This window comes from Mandrillus leucophaeus, unplaced genomic scaffold, assembly GCF_000951045.1.
Source record: "Mandrillus leucophaeus isolate KB7577 unplaced genomic scaffold, Mleu.le_1.0 Scaffold88, whole genome shotgun sequence".
NCBI lineage: Eukaryota > Metazoa > Chordata > Mammalia > Primates > Cercopithecidae > Mandrillus > Mandrillus leucophaeus.
In genome coordinates this window covers 400,657-417,834 of record NW_012109585.1, presented here as the reverse complement: position 1 = coordinate 417,834, position 17,178 = coordinate 400,657, and the positions used below count along the sequence as shown (strand labels likewise).

Sequence of the window (17,178 nt, the reverse complement as noted above, 5' to 3'; positions counted from 1 at the left end):
ACAATTTTCCTGAGCTTGTTAAGCATCTTTATGGTGGTTATTTTCAATTGCTTATGAGATAGTTCGTATAAGTCTGTTTCTTTAGGACCAATTTCTGGATATTTTTATTTTGTAACTTTGGGCTGTGTTTCCCCATAACTTTGTGAGCCTTATAATTTTGTATTGGGATTTGCACATTTGAAAACACAACCACATTTCCCAGTCCTTGTGGTTTTTCTTATAGGGAAAGACCTTCAGCAGTCAGCCCAGCTAGAGATTCCAAGCATCTCTTAACCCTTTTTGGGGGAGAAATCTTTTCTAGGCTTGTGTGTGTAATTTCCCATTTAGAGAGATTTGCTGGTCTCTTTTTCGGGTGCTTGTAGCCTCTTGCTCCCTCTGGTGTCTGTATGAGGTATTTCAGGTTTTCTGGCACTTTTTCTGGCATTGAACTCTTTTCTGTTCTCTGGCTCCCAGGTATCCAAAGTTTTCTGAGTCTGCCAGCACTCTAAGTCAGGCAAAACAGAAACCACTCCCTCTGGCAGTCCTTGAAAAGCCAGAACACAATATATACATTCCACCCTTCCTTTCCCTCCCAGTGGAGAAGCCATGAGTTGGGTGCTTTCTGCAAATTGTGGCAAGCTGTGCTGGTGTCTCTGGGTGATACTAAAAGTTCTCTGGTGCTGCCACAGCTTCTGAGCTCTCTTTTGTTCTCTGTGGATCCCAGGCATCCAAGGTATGTCAGTTTCCCATCAGCACTCTGAATCAGGCAGGACAGAAACCAGTCCCTTGGACAGTTCCCTGAAAAACTGGAACATTGGAAGTATTTCAATTTCTTCAATTTTCCTCCCATGAGAGAATCCACAAGTTGGACTCTTCCTTTTGATCATGAGCTGTGCTGGCTTGGGAGAAGGATTGATATAGTTGGAATAAAATAGCATTTTGTTACCCATTTCAGTGTAGCAGTTCTTGATTTTGAGCTTGCCTGGGGTACTGTGACTTCCTAACTGATTTCTGGAGTTCTCATAAAGGTTTTTTGGATCATGTGTTGTTGTTAAAGCTGGTGTTTCCGTTGGGAAATGAGCTCTCGGGTTTCCTTTTCTACTGTCTTGCTGATGCTACTTCAATAAGAAGTATAGTTTTATGGCATTGCATAAAATTGTATCCTAGCATCACTCTACTGAAAACATAACTAGTTTTATCATTGATGCCTTCCAATAAACCATTTACAAGTATTAAAAGGACTTGCTCTTGGAGAGATGTCAGTGTGTTAGTTACAGTGAACAATAAGCATATTGGAAAAATGTGTTGGATGAAAGAAAAGGGTAATGAATGGCTTTAAATTAATAGATATTTCACCTAAAGCTATCCATGGAGTATTAATTGTAAATCAATTAAAGGCCAAAGGAAATATTCATCATTGAATTCTATGGGTTTTTACCTAGAAAAATTTCCCTCAAAATCCAGTTTCCCTGGAAATCTGTGAATCCTCAGTTCTCTGATGAGAAGCAGCTTAAAATCCAGCTGGGTAGTTTTTGTGATGTCTCAAACAGGCTCCATAGCCTTCGTGATATATAGTCTTGGAATTTGTGTGTGCCTCCTCTTTTCTCTGAGGGCAGAGATTGGACAAACTTGAACTGCTGATATAGAGAAAGTGACTTATGTTTTTTAGCTTTCAACTGCATTGCTTGGCAAATTTTAGGGGCTAAAGCATGAATTGTATGCTCTGGATAGAATGGCAACTATTAAACGTCTTCTGTCACTGAGCAAGTCTGTGAATGAATGAACTTTGATTTCCTGCAGAGACGCAGGTGAATTGGTCAGTAAATCCACATTATTGAGTGTCTCTGCCCTCAGCAGCATGTCGTGGGATTAGGAAAAATTTTATCTCGACCAAGAGAAAAGTTTAAGGAGGGCCTGCTCTGTGCTGTCTCATATATGCCCTAGTTTTTAGAGTCTTAGCTTTCTCCCCAAACACCCTACTTGCAAAGAAGGGAAAATTAAACAATAGGCAATACTTGTTTCATCTTTGAATTCCCATTAATCAAGGGGTAGTCTTCTAGTAACATCCTGGATCTGTTTCTATTTCCACTTCAAACCCACTTGGCCATCTAAACAATTATCTGGCTCACCATCCACCAGAACCCTAGTTACAGGGAGAGGAATCTCGAGCACTCTTACCTTTTCTCAAGGTACTGAGAGGGATTCCCAGGAGACTGGGCTGAGAAGACAGACAAAGCCCCTCATTATGATCAGGTGGTCCCTCAGTGCTGCTACCTGGAAATAGGAATTCTGCTTGACATTCTAGACAATAGAGCCATGCTTTTTTTTTTATTATTTACGGACAGCCTTTTCTTTCTTCTCAGGTAGTCGACAGCTAGCAATTTAAATGAGCTGGGTTTATGGATGGCTGCAGAAATCCTCTTTACTCAAACCCAGTATCTATCCATCAGCTACTGTGCAGCACTTTACCATGGAGGCAGCAGGGGGACAGCTCATCAGAATCGCCCCAGTGGAATGTTATGATAGGAAAAAAGAGGAATAGATTACATATTTATGTGGTCTTTGAAAATGCAGTGGGACAGGAAGATTGCTTGTAACGTATGCAGTTACATTAAATGACTATTAACCTTCACTGGTTGTGGATGTCTGGCGAATACATTTGTGCCTGTGTATGTTGTGTGGCTTGAAAAATTAATGAGACTTTTAAAATAATCAAATTAAAAGTATTTGTTACTCCAGGTTCTGGTGAGCTATCAAAACAAAACTGGGTACAGCTTACAAAAATAAAGTGTCTGCTGAGAAGAATAAAAATATGAATTGCGGGGGGAAATTGACAGCTATGTGGATCTTGGAAACTAGTTTCATCTGATGGAGTAAAAGAAGAGAAAATATGCCCATCGTGACTAGTTTTATTTGTAGATTATGGTTAGTGAATTCTCTCTTTTGTCATGAATACATCACATTCTGGAGGAAGGAGGTGGCCTTGCAGTAATGTTTTATTTTTGTGGATGCCAGATTTTTCTTCAACCTGTTGACCTGTAGAGTTGACTTGTCAGACATGGTGAAGAACGGTACCTGCTGAGCTGAGCCTCCATTTCCTGAAACAGGGTGTGTCCAAGAGGTTTTTTTGACAAGGATGTTTTAACTATGCTGTATACACCATTAGAATTTCAGTTTTGTTTTTAAACATTCCCATCTGACTGGAGCTTCCCTCCATCCATTCCTGAAACTCACTTATTCCTGATCTGCTGAAGCCCATGTTCTCTCCAGTGTCCAGGATTGCACAAAAACAGCAACAATATAGGTCAGGGACGAATCCCCTGGAGCCCCTGAAGGTTGGAGACCACCAGATCTCACCACCCTTACTCCATGGCCAGGAGATAGGAGGAACAAGGAAGAAAAGGCTTCCAGCAATTTCACTGTAGGACCTAAAAGCAGAGGCTCTTTCTGCTTCTTGACTGAACATTTCTTACAAAGCCCTCTGTGCTTACATAGCTGTAGTGAAAACTGGGGAGGGAGACAAGGGCTGTAGTTGGTGACCAGAAACTCTCCCCCAGGATACCCGCACTCACCTCTGCCAAAAGACATGTTCCTCTGCCTCAGTCAAGCAGTAAAATCAAGGAGCAGCCATGCTGTGCCCAGAGGCCCTTGGAAGAAGGTAGGCTCCTTGATCTTCCTAGCTGAGTGGCCATTCAGAGCTCTTATCAGCTTGGAAAAAAGAGTAATCCTCAGAAGGATTCACAGGTTGACCCTTCTTAGATGGTGAGGCACCATGGGGACTCTGGTTCTTAAATGAATCTCCTCCAAAGGCAGGTAGATTTGTTCTCCAGTGGACACACAGCGGGCCCACGCTGAACACAGAAACGGTGTTATTCTAATTGTTAAATAAGAAAAATGACATGTTGTGAGTTAGGCTAATTGATCTGCAGAATTCTGGTTTCCTGCAATTTAAGACTCTGTCCTGGGCATGAATGAAATATTCAGAGGGCAGAGGAGCTAGAGATGAAAACTGCAGGGAAAAAAGTAGTTAGAATAAGGTTTAACTTGTACAGTTCTGAATTCCAGGGATTTAAAAGTAAAGGCATCCAAAAATGCTCCTGCTGCCAAGGCCAGGTTGTCAATAATAAACTGTGAGCCATAAGCCCTGGGTGTGGGCCTGGAAGCTAGCAGAGAGAGGATTCAAACTGGCAGGGTCTCTAGCTCTCAGCTTTAGCTCTTCAGGGCTGAAACTTTGCTCTGAATTCCTTGAATCACATGATATCAAGGACCAAGAGGGAGGGCTCACATCATAGCTGAAAGAAAGGACAACTCCAAGCGCTCAGGAAAGACAAAGTTCTTTATTGAAAATAAGAGGATTGTCTCTAGCTAGTCGCTGTGGTTTGATTGCATCGCCTCCAAAATTCGGGTGTTGCTCATTGGATAGCATTCAGAGGTGGGTCCTTTGAGAGGTGATTTGAGGGCACCTTCCTTCATGAACAGGATTATGACTCTTATAAAAGAGGCTTCACACAGCAGCATTTGGCTCTTAGTCCTTCCACCATGTGAGCACACAGTGTTCCTCCCCTCTGGACGGTACATCCCTCCTTGGATGCCAAAGGTTATCACTTCGATCTTGGATTTCCCAGCTTCCAGAACTGTGAGATACGAGTTTCTGTCCTTTATAAATGACCCAAGTCTCAGGTATTTTGTCATAGCACAAGTGCACTACCAGCCAAGCCTTCAACAACTAAAAGCTCGCCTCTCAGAAGGCAGTCTGCTTTCCAGTGGCCCTGGCATAACCTGGGAGCCATCGGAAAGGCTGAGTCTCCAGCACCCCGCCCCCCAACCCCCCACCCTGCCCAGGACCTACTGAGTCAAAATCTGTATTTTAACAAGATCTCCTGGGGATTCATAGGCACCATGAAGTCCGAGAAACAGAGAGGGATGGATGAGTTGTCTGTATCATTTCAGCAGATCTTCATGGGAACCTACAGCCCAGTCGCCTTGCTAGTGCTGGACACAGCGGGAGGAGACAGACACTGTGCCTAGTCTCAGGAAGCTAACTGTCCAGAGGAGAAGATGGCAAATAATGATCATGAAATGATCTCAAAGGGGTGTTTGTGAGAGCCTTGAGCCATCAGTGCAGCAGGAGGCCACTCGATGTGCTCTGGTGGCAAGTGTCCTGGCATGGAGGTCTCCTTTCTCTCCTGTGTAAAACAGAGGCGTAGAAGGTAAAGTGCTCAGTTGCTCTTAGCTACTGTTTCTCATGTATCAAAGTGGAGATAGTGGGGCGTGGCAGGGGGGATGGGATGCCAAATTTGCTTCACAAGGCTGCTAAGTTATTCACCAAAAGTTTGCTGAACCTGTATTCTATACCCATCACCATACGTGGTTCAGGGTGGAAGACAGCTCCTTGGAACTCACAGCCTCATGAGAATGACAGATGAGATGGAGAGGGAATTACAGTTCCATGGAGTACAGCCCCATAGAATATGAAATGCAGAGAGACACTGAGGATTAGTGTTGAGTTCTGTCCATGGTGAATCTTGGAAGGCTTCCTAGTGGAAGAAGATGGATTTTTAGCTAAGACAGTGAAACTATTCATTGACGTAGTTCTGGTTCTAGCTTTTGCCTTTTTTTTTCTCTGTTAGAGCTACATCAGGTCATTGATAAACTCAGGTAGAGGAGAGTAGGGACTTGTGGGGATTGGCAGGGGTGAGCAGACAGGTGAGGGTTCCTATTTTAGAGAAGCTACAGGATTTGGTGCATACTGAAGCTGGCTTTGGTGCATACAGCAACTCTTTCAAATGTTCCTGAAGACAACTCATTTCTGCTGGGTATTTAGACTGAACTGGTGGTGCATGTAGATGGACAGACAGTTTTAAATGCTACTATCTCAGTAAAGCCAATTAAAGACATGGAACTGGCTGGGGTTGTCCTGAGAGCCTAATTTATGGAGCACCTACTTGGTGCTGAGCTCAGGGTGAGAGGCAGTGGAGGAATAAAGAGAACATGGAAAACGTGGTCCATGTGCTCCAAAACCTTTAAATATGGCAGGATCCCATATGTCCTCTTAAATAGAGCCAGGCAGTAAACCAATAGCTAAGGACTGTAGCTGTGGATAAACAACAGACACGTGACAAATACTGATACTGGCTACTTTTCATAGAGAACAGTGTGTTCCTGGCACTCTGCTGGGTGCTTTATAGATGGCATTGCTAATTAATTTTTAAAAAATCCCCAAAGCAGGTTTTATTATCTCTGTTGTACAGGTGAGGAAAATGAGACTCAGAAAGCTTGTCATTGGAAGGACTGGGGTTGCAGTGCAGGTTTGTTAGGTGCCAAGTCCTGTCTTCTTTCTATGGAATCATGTATCACTTGTAAATCAAGCCCATGGAAGCTGGTGGAGGTACTAGAGTGCAGAGGTGGTAGCGTTTGTGGGGCTGGAGTTTGGAGACCTTTGAACTGATACTAGAAAGTAAGAATTGTCCAGTATCATGTGAGAGAATGATGTTTTCTGGTCCTTATTCACTGATGAGCAGTGATGTGCCTGGTTGCCTTGTTAATTAAAATGAGCCAAGGAAAGGAAATGAGATGGGCACTGCTTGTCCTCAGAGGCTGTCAGGCTGGGGAGAAATGGAGGGTTAACTGGGATAAAGCCCTTGGGCAGGAAAACCTACAGGATAGAGCTCAGAGCTTGAGGCTAAACTGAATTGAGATGATCTAGAGACAAGGAGCTCTGTGAGGGTGATGGGAGGAGAGCTTGGATGTCTGCAGGTGGGTGTGGTGCAGGACCATCTGGGAACACAAAAAGCAGGCTCTAGCCAGTCTCCTTATCTCCCTGTTGTGAGAGTCTGTCAGTTCGCTGCTGCTCTCTTCTGTGGGAAGCATTTATAAGGGGGTTCTTCATTTCCCCCAGGTTATGGAGCCTTGCAGTATATGATCAGAAAGAGCTAGGTAGGAAAATGGTTCCTTTTCCTGTCGTGCACGAATGCAACTCCTCTGTAAATGCCCTTGGTCCAAGGAGCTCTGGAAGAACTATAGGTAGCAGCTGGGTAGGGTAGGGTGGCCTCCTGGCCAAGCAGTGGGTTGTAGCTTGGATAGACTTGGATGATTGTTTTCCCCAGAGCATCTATATTTGTGCAAAGTAGCAATATGTTCTGGGAGCTTAGAAGAATGGGGTCAGGTTCATTTTAAGAGGAGGTAGGAGGGAGCCTGGAGCCTGTGACTCTCCTACGGATCCCTTCTGGGGCTGTTGGTGTCCTTCCTTTGAGTGGGTGTCCCAGGTGCCTGGCCTGTGTCCTGAAGATTTCCTGAGACTACCCCTTGCAGCAGGTAAGACACTTTCTGCAGCAAAATGCTGGGCTTTACTTTTCCTCTCTTTAGTCTTCTTGTCCTGTCAATGTCTGCCTCTTCTGTGCCCACACCTCATCCCTACTTCCAACTAAATGATTGTAGTGTTCTATCAATAAGGCTAATAGGATTAATGAGTATAGCAGGGACTGGTTTATGTGTTGCTCCAAAAGTATAATGCTTTATGTTTATTAAAACACACACATCTCCACTGGGCTCTCAGGAGAGACTCTAGCTGTGGGAATTTCAGGCACTGTTGGGAATGGATGGTGGGGACACATTTTGGTCCAGGTAACTTAACCCCACCCTCTGTTACCCCAAGTAGGTGGCATTGTGTTCTGCTCCTGGGTCCAGCCTTCCTTTTTCTGTAGGAGCTGCAAGGGGAAGACAGCAACCCAGGATACTCCTGGTTGGGATTCATGTTTACCTGACAGTAGGAAAAGGGCCTGTCTCCGGTTTACTGTGGTCTGGTGGTAGCTGTCATCCTTCAGATCCATGCAGAAGTGGGCATTCCTCCTCCAGGGGCATTTAGTCTTCAAAGAAGTCCTCCTAACACAAAGGAATCTCCCGCTGGTGGACAGTTTACCAGATGGGGATGGTGGGAGAGAGATGGAAGTAGGATTTTAGGGCAGAGAGAGCATCTCTTCTCAGAACCTCTACACACAGCCCCTGTGGGTGCTTTTCTGCCCACTGTACCCTACTCACTGTGTGCTTGAAGGGTGGGCCTGCTGCTCCTGAAAGAGCACACATTCCAACCTAAACCACCCCAGATTCCTGACAGCTGTGGGCTCCTACGTTGGCACTTCTTGGAATAATATAATGTATAACCCAGCGTCTGAATCTAAATTGAGAGAAAACAAAACAAAAAGATAAAAAATAAAATAAAACAACCAAAATTCTGGGCCTTCCTCACTGGTGTGGTGACAAAGGGTTTTGACTGTTTATGGCATGGTTTTCCTGAAGGCCTCAGCGATTTTTTGCTTTATTCTCCAACCCTCCTGGAGGAGGTCTCTCTCATTTGAGTGCTGTGGGGATGAGATCAAGCAAATCTGTGATCCTCTGAGGTCCCAAGCCTGGGCCAGACCCTGGAGTCTGGAACCTGTGACATCCCTTCCCTCTCCACCTCACCTGACAGCAGGCTGCCTGGGACCAGGCGTGGTAAGCTCTTTCAGGCCAGCTCTGCTGCTAGGGATTTAAGGGAGTTGAGTTTGAATATTGAGCCATCCCCTAGGGGGTTTCCAGGCATTTTTTTTGAAAAGAGATGTGTCTAGGATCTCTTTGAAAAAGAAGTACCTGAAACAATTGGCATATTAATAGAGCTACGTGCCAAGGAATGAAAGTGTCTCCACATTTTCAAATACCTGGGTACCTGATTTTTCTAGTTTGGGGATAGAAATGGAAGACTAACTTTTGTCAGACAGTAAAGCCTAATTAATTCAGGCGAGCTAAGTAAATTAGGGCATAGGCATACACTGTGATGCTAGGCAGCCACTAAAATGATGCTGTAGAATATTTAATGAGGTGAAGCAAAGTTCATGCTTTATTAAGTATAAAAAGCAGGTTACAAAGGACTGGGTACAGACTTATCCTATTCTCTCATAATTAGAAAACAAGATACAAAAAGACTGACTAGGCAGACATCAAAATGTTAACAGTGATTCTTCCTAGCAGTTCTGCTTTCAGGTGATTATTTTAAAATTTTTACATATTTATATATTTTTCAGTGTATACATGGTATTTATCAAAAGAAGAAAAGTCAATAAAAGCGTACACGTGTGCTTATGTGTGTGTAAAGGTTAGACTAAAGGAAAAGAGCGGAGTAGTTTGAAAGTATTTAAAATTACGTTGAACACATTACTTATGCTCGCAGATGAAGAAACCGAGGTTCAGCAGAGTGGGAATAACCTTATCTGTTATACATGCTTGTTGTAATTATGGAAGAAGAACATTTGTAAGGTATCCAAGACAGCGGTATGTTTTAATACTCTCCAGGTGGTTTTAATATGCAGTCCAGATTGAAAACCAAACATTAGCATGGTGGCTTGGGAACAGACACAAATTTACAGTCACCCTCCTTCCCGCCCCTCAAGAGAATGTAGGGAGGTGCTTAGCACATAGTAGGTGGCTGGACGATTCATCTTTTTTTCCTGGGATCTGTACTTTTGTTCTGGTTAAAATTAAAGCATGACATTCTGAAGCCAAGGGGGAAAAGAGACGACTTTGTATTTGTCCCTTTTGGATTATCTCTGTTTGTTAAACCAACACTTAGAGGCTCTACCTTGTGGCCCGAGCTCCTAGTACCCATTTGGAAACGTGTGCTTTTTGAGAAGAAAACAGCATAGATTTTCAGACTGGACTGTAGGAGGTTTGCTCTTGAATGAGAGAAGGGTTCCCCAAAGCCTGTTCTCTCACAGAGGGTGCCTATGTTAGGGACTTGAGCAGTCTTTCTGTTCCTTTCTCATGAGAGTCAATTTTAAAGTTGTGTGTTACCTGCATCTGGGGGAGGTAGCTTTTTCTTCTGTTGAGCATCATAGCTTCTCATTTCCTGGGCAGCTTTTGCAGTTTTACATGGATGTTATTCAGTAGAAAATAGCCAGTAAATGTTCTCCAAATTATTAATTCATTAATAACCACATTAAACCCTTGCAGCTTTGCAGCAATTAATGATGAGGTCCATCTTCCATTGAAACTGTCATTTTCAGATGCAGATTCCCACTCTGTTTGAGTGGAACAGGGCAGATATAGGAAAAATGCCAATGAGTTGTTGGATGACAGGGCTGGAGATTTTTGTGCAAATTCTTTCGTCACAGAAAGCAAGCTCCGCAGAGGCCAGCTCATCAAATATATGTTGCTATTTTGATGATTAATGATTCTGGCATGTTGATCCATCCTACTTTCTGCAAAACAATTATTTCTACTGTAGTCTCCTCTGGGGAATGGCTTCTTATGGCTAATAAATCAGTAGACGATATAAAATTCTTAAATGAGGACGACACTAGCATGGTTCCACCTGGATGCCATTATGCTGTGGTGTTTATAATTACAGCCAGGTCTGCTTGCTTTTTTCCTGAGCTCAGAAAAGCTTGGTGCCATTCATTTAAATGGGAGAGACAGGAACTTATATTTATAGAGACTGCCCATGCTGGGAGCTGTGTTAAGCACTTTGTGCATACGTTTTCTCATTTTATCCTTATAAGACTCCTTTTGAGGAAGGTAATGTCTTTTCTATCCTACAGAACTGGCTCAGAGAGGCTCAGTAACTTGGCTGAGACATGCAGCTAGTGAGTGGTGCCACCTGAATTGGAAGAATCACAGGATCCTGGCTTAAAAGTCTATGTTCTCTTTAGACTCTTGTGCCTCGGGAGTTATTATACAAAGAGGCAAGCATTTTTGAGTGGGGTCCTTGGTGACTAGATTAATGATGTATATGTGGAAAAAGAGACATTAAGTAACAACTATTTACAGAATGCCTATGACATGGGATATGTCAGACCCTCTTGGGAAAGTAGAACCTATAAATTGAATGGGGGATACTCACTGTTTGGGCACCTGCTACTTGGGAGACATGATACTAGGAGCTTCATAGATACTTTCTTATTTAATCCTCAGGATCATTCTATGTGATAAGTGTAGACTTAACTCAGAGCTCAGTGAAGATAAGTAATCTGCACACATACACACGGATTTTACGTGGCAGGACCAGGATTTGGGCTCATTTTTGAGTTTGTTATTAACAGATAATTACGGTGAGTGAGAATCAGGTTACAGCACACTTAACCCATGACAGAGGATCAAAGTACTCACCAGACACATAGGTTGTGTTTAGTGCATGTCCCAAGAGGAAGGGAGCAGGCACTAGGTGGAGAATACCAGTGCCTGGCTGAGAAGGTGGGCAAGGCTTCAGGAGGACGGGAGGTTTGGTTTGGTTCCTAGGGAGCTGGAGGGGGCTCCTGAAGCAGGTGGTGAGGACAAAGACCTGGAGACCAGGCTGTGGTGGCCAAGAGGAGCCCACTGAGGAGGTGCCTGGCATCTGGGACCCTGAGCAGGAATTCCAGGAACTCTTTGCCCTTCTTCTTATCCACACACTTTTCCTGTGGGCTCTCTGCTGCCTCTTTCCTTGTGCCGGGAACCGGTTTGGAAAGCTGTGCCCCTTAGGAATCTCTCAGTGTTGCAGAGGAGAAAGAAAGATGGCGATGACGTATGCATCCTTCACTTCACATCGAAGCTCTATCTACTTTTAGATGACTTTTTCCCCAAAATGCAATGGGCATTTATTTTTTTGTCCTGATATGACAGCAATTCCCGCTCATTACAGAAGAATCAAACTCTTTAGAAAAGCACAAAGAAGGGGGAAAAAAAAAATCCAGTATCTCGCCACCCGGAGGTAACCACAGTCAAAATGTTATGTATATTTCTCCAGTCATTTTTTTAAGTGTGTAAATGTGCATACTTCTCAACATCTGCTCTCTGGGTATAGCACTGTTTCACTGTCTTCTGGTTCTCTTCACCATAACCCTCAGTTATCTTTATACATCAGTATGTTTAGCTATGTATCATTGTTTCTAATGGCTGCTGAGTACTCCATAGGATGGTTGTATAAAAATTCTTCTTTAGATGGTGTGTCCGTCAGGATCCAATCAGGATCACATTAGATGTTTTTGTTGTTGTTGTTGTTGTTTTTGAGACGGAGTCTGGCTGTGTCGCACAGGCTGGAGTGCAGTGGCCAGATCTCAGCTCACTGCAAGCTCCGCCTCCCGGGTTTACACCATTCTCCTGCCTCAGCCTCCCGAGTGGCTGGGACTACAGCACCCACCACCTCACCTGGCTAGTTTTTTGTATTTTTTTAGTAGAGACGGGGTTTCACCGGGTTAGCCAGGATGGTCTTGATCTCCTGACCTCGTGATCCGCCCATCTCGGCCTCCCAAAGTGCTGGGATTACAGACTTGAGCCACTGCACCCAGCCCACATTAGATGTTTTAAATGGAGAATATTTTATACCGGGAATTGGTTACACAGGAGATGAAAGAACTGAGAGCAGCAAGAAATTGCTACCACCCCTGGGCTAGGGGTCACATGGGAGGAGGCAGTGACAATACCAGAGGCCAGGAGCCAGGGCCTTCTGGTAGGAGCTGGAACCGCAGATGCGCTGTCCTCTGGAACTGGGGCCCTGGGAGAGATGCATGGCCCTGCTCTCTCACTGCTGAGGTGCCCCTCAAAGCAGGGCAAGCTGGGGAGAAATGCCCTGGCTTCTGGTTTCCTACCTCCCAACATTCCATCTGGGCCTCCCACTGGACAAAGCTGCCTTGCTGCAGCCAGAGGTCAAAGGAGTATGAGAAATGCTTTTGTCTCTGATACAGAGCAGAGGCAGAGCCAGGAATTGTTCTGAGATCAAACAGGCAGATGACTGGTAAGGATGAGAATCAGTCAACTTAGTCCAAAGGCTTTTTGTGTGTTTGAAAAATCTTGGTAGAATTAATGAGATGTCTTTTTATACTTTTGTGTGCCCTGCACTGACTGAAGTCCAGTTGGGAACACAAAGAACTATAGGACATGGCTCCTGCTCTATAGTAAAGTTCAATAGGGGAGATAATAGGAACACTAACAACACCTGCTGTTTATTGAGCATTTACTAACTGCCAGGCACTGTGCTCAGCCCTTTGTGTATATCATCATTTTAATCTTCATGGCTCATAGCATCACGTTCATTTCTTTTGGACATTTACCTTGTTTTGTCATTATGGAAATGCATACCTGGTTTAGTGTAGGATGTGTTCCTGGAAACAAAGGTGCTCACTGAGTCAGCACTATGCAAGGTCATGACACTTGAGCCTCTGCAGCACAGCATTCTAGTCTTCAGATGTTGGCAGTCACCCTTCCAGGCAAAGTCCCATGTCAGGCATCCATCTTTGCCTATTATACTCCCAATTTCTGACAGCTGCAGGGCAGTCCATCCAGGCTGCAGCAGTTTTTATGATGTCCTCTCTAAGTCACCAGGGTGGTCCCCAATGACTAAAAGACTGCTCGCCTTTGCTCTATGTTCTGTAGGTTTTTATCTGGGAAACTGGCATTTTAGCATCATGTGCCAGATTCTTCCATTGCTAGACAACTTTTGCAAACCATTATGAGTGTTACCCACAATGGGTAAAAACCGTGGACCAGAACACAAAATAAATGGTGAGAAGAGAAGCTTCAGCATAGTGCATCAGAATTGATTTGGCTCAGGACGGTGTGGCAGAGTGTGTTGGCTGAGAGCTTTAGCTGTATGGTGGGGCTGTGTTTTTTCTCCCTGGCTGAGAGCATAAATAGTTCTTGGAGAAAAATAGGTAAATTTCAAAACTGTGCCATTGTGGCTTGTGTGTATGTATGTTTGGTAGTTAGAAATGATTTTGGAGACAGCAGTTAAGTGGCCGGGCTTTTCCATTGGCAAAGGCCTGCCTCCAGCTTTGTCCCATGAGAATAAAGATCATGTCTTGCTTTTGCACATAATTGTATCTTTATCTCCTACTGTGTGGAAACTTAACAAATATTTATTGGGGATTGGATATGTACACTACCATAGAAACAATCCTCATTTTACAGGCAAGGGCATTGAGGCTCAAATAGGTTAAACAACTAGCAAGGACTAGAGTTGGGTAAGGGTGGAGTTTGTTACCAGGATGGGCCTGCCGGAGGGTTCTGTGTGTGCTTAGTGCATTCTAAGACCACTGGATTTTCCAGAGAGAGCAGTAAACGCAGAGATTGCAGTCGTTCAAACATGGGTGCACCCAGATTTTTTTGGGCCTAAAGCTTGTGTGACATAGTGGCCTTCTTTATAAAAAATCCCCACAGAATTATATATCCACAGTTAAGAGTAAAATTATGTATTGTTTAGGCTGATAAATAATCACAAACTTATAAACTTTAAAAAGCTTATGCACATTACAAACATGGTCCAGTCTGAAAAAAAAAAAAAAAACAGATTTACATTGTGAATTAACTGCCCAACACACCTTTATAATAAAATTTCCCCGTATGTTATGTTTTTTGCTGTATACTTTTTGGTTGTATCTTTATATGACATCAATTTTGTAACCTTCCTCTACTGAGAGATTGAAAAGTTAATTCAGTCTTTCCTCTAGCATGGCTGAGGAAATTTGTTTTTTATTTTTGATAACTGGATGAAGAAAACACACAACTTCCTACACAGATGTCCCCTGCTCACTGCTTGTAATACTGCTTCCCTCAAGCACAGAACTCTAATTAATTCTGTGTCATGTGACTCCCACCCAGAAATAGAGGAACAAAGCGTGAGCATTTGTGATTGTACATGGTGCATTATCGGAGACACTCCTGTTGGATGAGAACTTCCATTTTAAACAGGCAGCAATGAGCATCAAACCCCCGTGGTGGTTTTACGTGTCTGATTACTGGCAGGTTGTGCCGCAGGTTGGATTCTGGCTCTGTAGGTTTCAGAACTCGCTTCTCCTCCACTTTCCCGGACTTCCAGTGCTGTGCACTGTACAATGTGTTCCTCTTGTCACGTGACTTCTGGCCCCATTCTTAAGTGTTATTGTGAGTTCCTGAAAGCCATTTCCACGCCATGGTGACTAGCAGTAATTCTAACTATACATAGAAGTGACCACCAACTACACAGTCCACCCTACTGAATCCTCCCTGAATACATCCTACCTCTTTGCTGGATTCCAGTGCTACCTGGAACAAGGTGAGATAGAAAGAGAGAGGTCTTAACTAATTGTTGTTAAAAGATCTTACTTTTTCACATTTTATGCAAACATATATCCCTGTGAACGCATTGCTAGGGCCTGCCCTGAGGTTTTGGAAGGAGCATGCACAAGAAGGAGACCTGAGGCTCTCTCAACCTCATAGCGTGGCTGCCTCTAGCTCAGGGGAACTCTGGCTGCCTTGAGTGAAGAAGTTTGCACGGATGAACTGGAGTTGAGCTGGGTGTGAAGGCAGTAGGACTGGGTGCAGCCTAAATGAGGAGGCGTGTTTTTACAGTGGAGATCATAATTAAACGGCCAGTAAGCTGTGAGGACAAGGAGATGGTGTAGATTAAATGGTAAGAATGGCCATCCCGAAACCCATCTGTGTTGTTGATTACAGCAGAGCGGCTGACATTCATGGAGTACTTCTGGTAGCCGGGTGAGTTTCTCCAGCCCTATCTCAGTGAGTCTCCAGGCCATGCATTCAACTGTGGCTTCCAAAAAGATATTAAGTCTTAACCTCTGGCATCTATGAATGTGACCACCTTTGGAAATGCGGTCTTTGCAGATGTAATCAAGTTAGGATAAGATAAGCAGGATGGGGCCAAATCTTATATGGCAGACATCTTTATAAAGGGAGAAGAGACATGAGGCACAGACACGTGGGGTGAGAGTGCTGTTCAAGGCTGAGGGTGAAGTGCTGCCTTCAGGCAAACACCCAGGATGGCTGACAACCACTAGATGCTTATCATTGTGATAAGCATGAGTTTGGTGGGTCATTATGTGTTATGTAAGGAGAGAGTTTACTAATAGCGTAAAGACATAAGCCTGAATAAGGGCTACAGCAAATTCGAGGGTGGTTAATAAAATTAGAATGATGAGTGTAATTGAAGCTATGGGTAAATTAACAGTTGAAGCTAGGAAGGGGCCAGGAGAGGGTTCTCCCCTACAGCTTTCAGAGGGAACATGGCTCTGCCAACACTTTGATTTTGGATTTCCAGCCTCTGAAACCGAGAGAGTAAGTTTGTGGTGTTTAAGCCCATGGTTTATGGTGCTTTGTTTTAGTGGCCTTAGGAAACTGATGCGTGCTCCCCTGCAGAACGTACAAGGTAGGTGCGGTGATAGCCTCCACTGGCAGAGGAGGAAGCTGAGATACAGGTTAAGTGACTTGTTGATGTTACACGCCACTCATGGTAGAGTCTGGACAGTGCCTCCACCCTCTCTGGAGAGAGGCCCTTCTGGTGGTATTCACGTGGTACATGGGCCGCTGGTCCAGAGCAGCAGGGGTCTTTCTCCTCAATTGACAAAGACAATCTGTCTTGCTCACCCAGTGCGGAGAAGCTGCCTCCCTTATGAAACCTGCTGGTTTCCCATGTCGGAGACCTCACCAGGGCACCTTCTGTGGCACATTCTTAATTTCCTCTTCCCATAAAAGTCCTATTTCTGACTGCCCCACACATTCTGCAATTCCTGTCCCCAGCCCCACACAACTCAGCTTACATCTCAGCCGGCACACTTCAAACTGATAAACTTGGCAAAGCACATGCCCTTCATTTGAGGGCCTTCTGGAAGCCTGAGTGGAAAAGCAGCTGGGGCAGGGCTTGTGAGCTGCTGTTTACACAGGTTTATTGGCAAGCCTGTGTGTTCCAGGGTCTCGGTCAGGTGCTGTGGGAATGCAGAGATAAACAGAACATTGCTCCTTTCCCTACCTTGAGTATTACATGTGGGTTCAAGCCTTTGAACATCAAAATCTAGTTTCTTATGGATGTAAAATTTTGACTGTGGTTATCTCCAGGTGATGAGGTGGTGGATTTTTTCCCCCTTCTTTGTGCTTTTCTGAAGAATTTGATTCTTCTGTAATGAGTAGGAATTGCTTTTATAACAGAAACAAACAAACAATAAAAGCCCACTGCATTTTGGGGAAAAAGTCATCTAAAGGTAGATAGATCTTCAGTGAGAAGTGAAGGATGCCTACATCATCATCATCTTTCTTTCTCCTCTGCAACACTGAGAGACTCCTAAGGGGGAAAGCTTTCCAAACCGGTTCCTGGCACAAGGAGAAGGGGCAGCAGGGAACCCACAGGAAAAGAGAGTGAGTACAAAGAAAGGAGAAGGGCAAAGAGTTGCTGGAATTCCTGCTCAGGGTCCCAGGCGTCACGCACCT

The 17,178-nt window shown here is 44.2% G+C and overlaps 1 protein-coding gene across 1 annotated transcript in view; it reads left to right on the top strand.

The window, feature by feature from the left end:
- Positions 1–17,178, top strand: part of SPOCK1 (sparc/osteonectin, cwcv and kazal-like domains proteoglycan (testican) 1) — a gene marked incomplete at its 5' end in the record, with an annotated part of 536,813 nt that overhangs the window by 174,626 nt on the left and 345,009 nt on the right. The gene's annotated exons all lie outside the window — the stretch shown is intronic.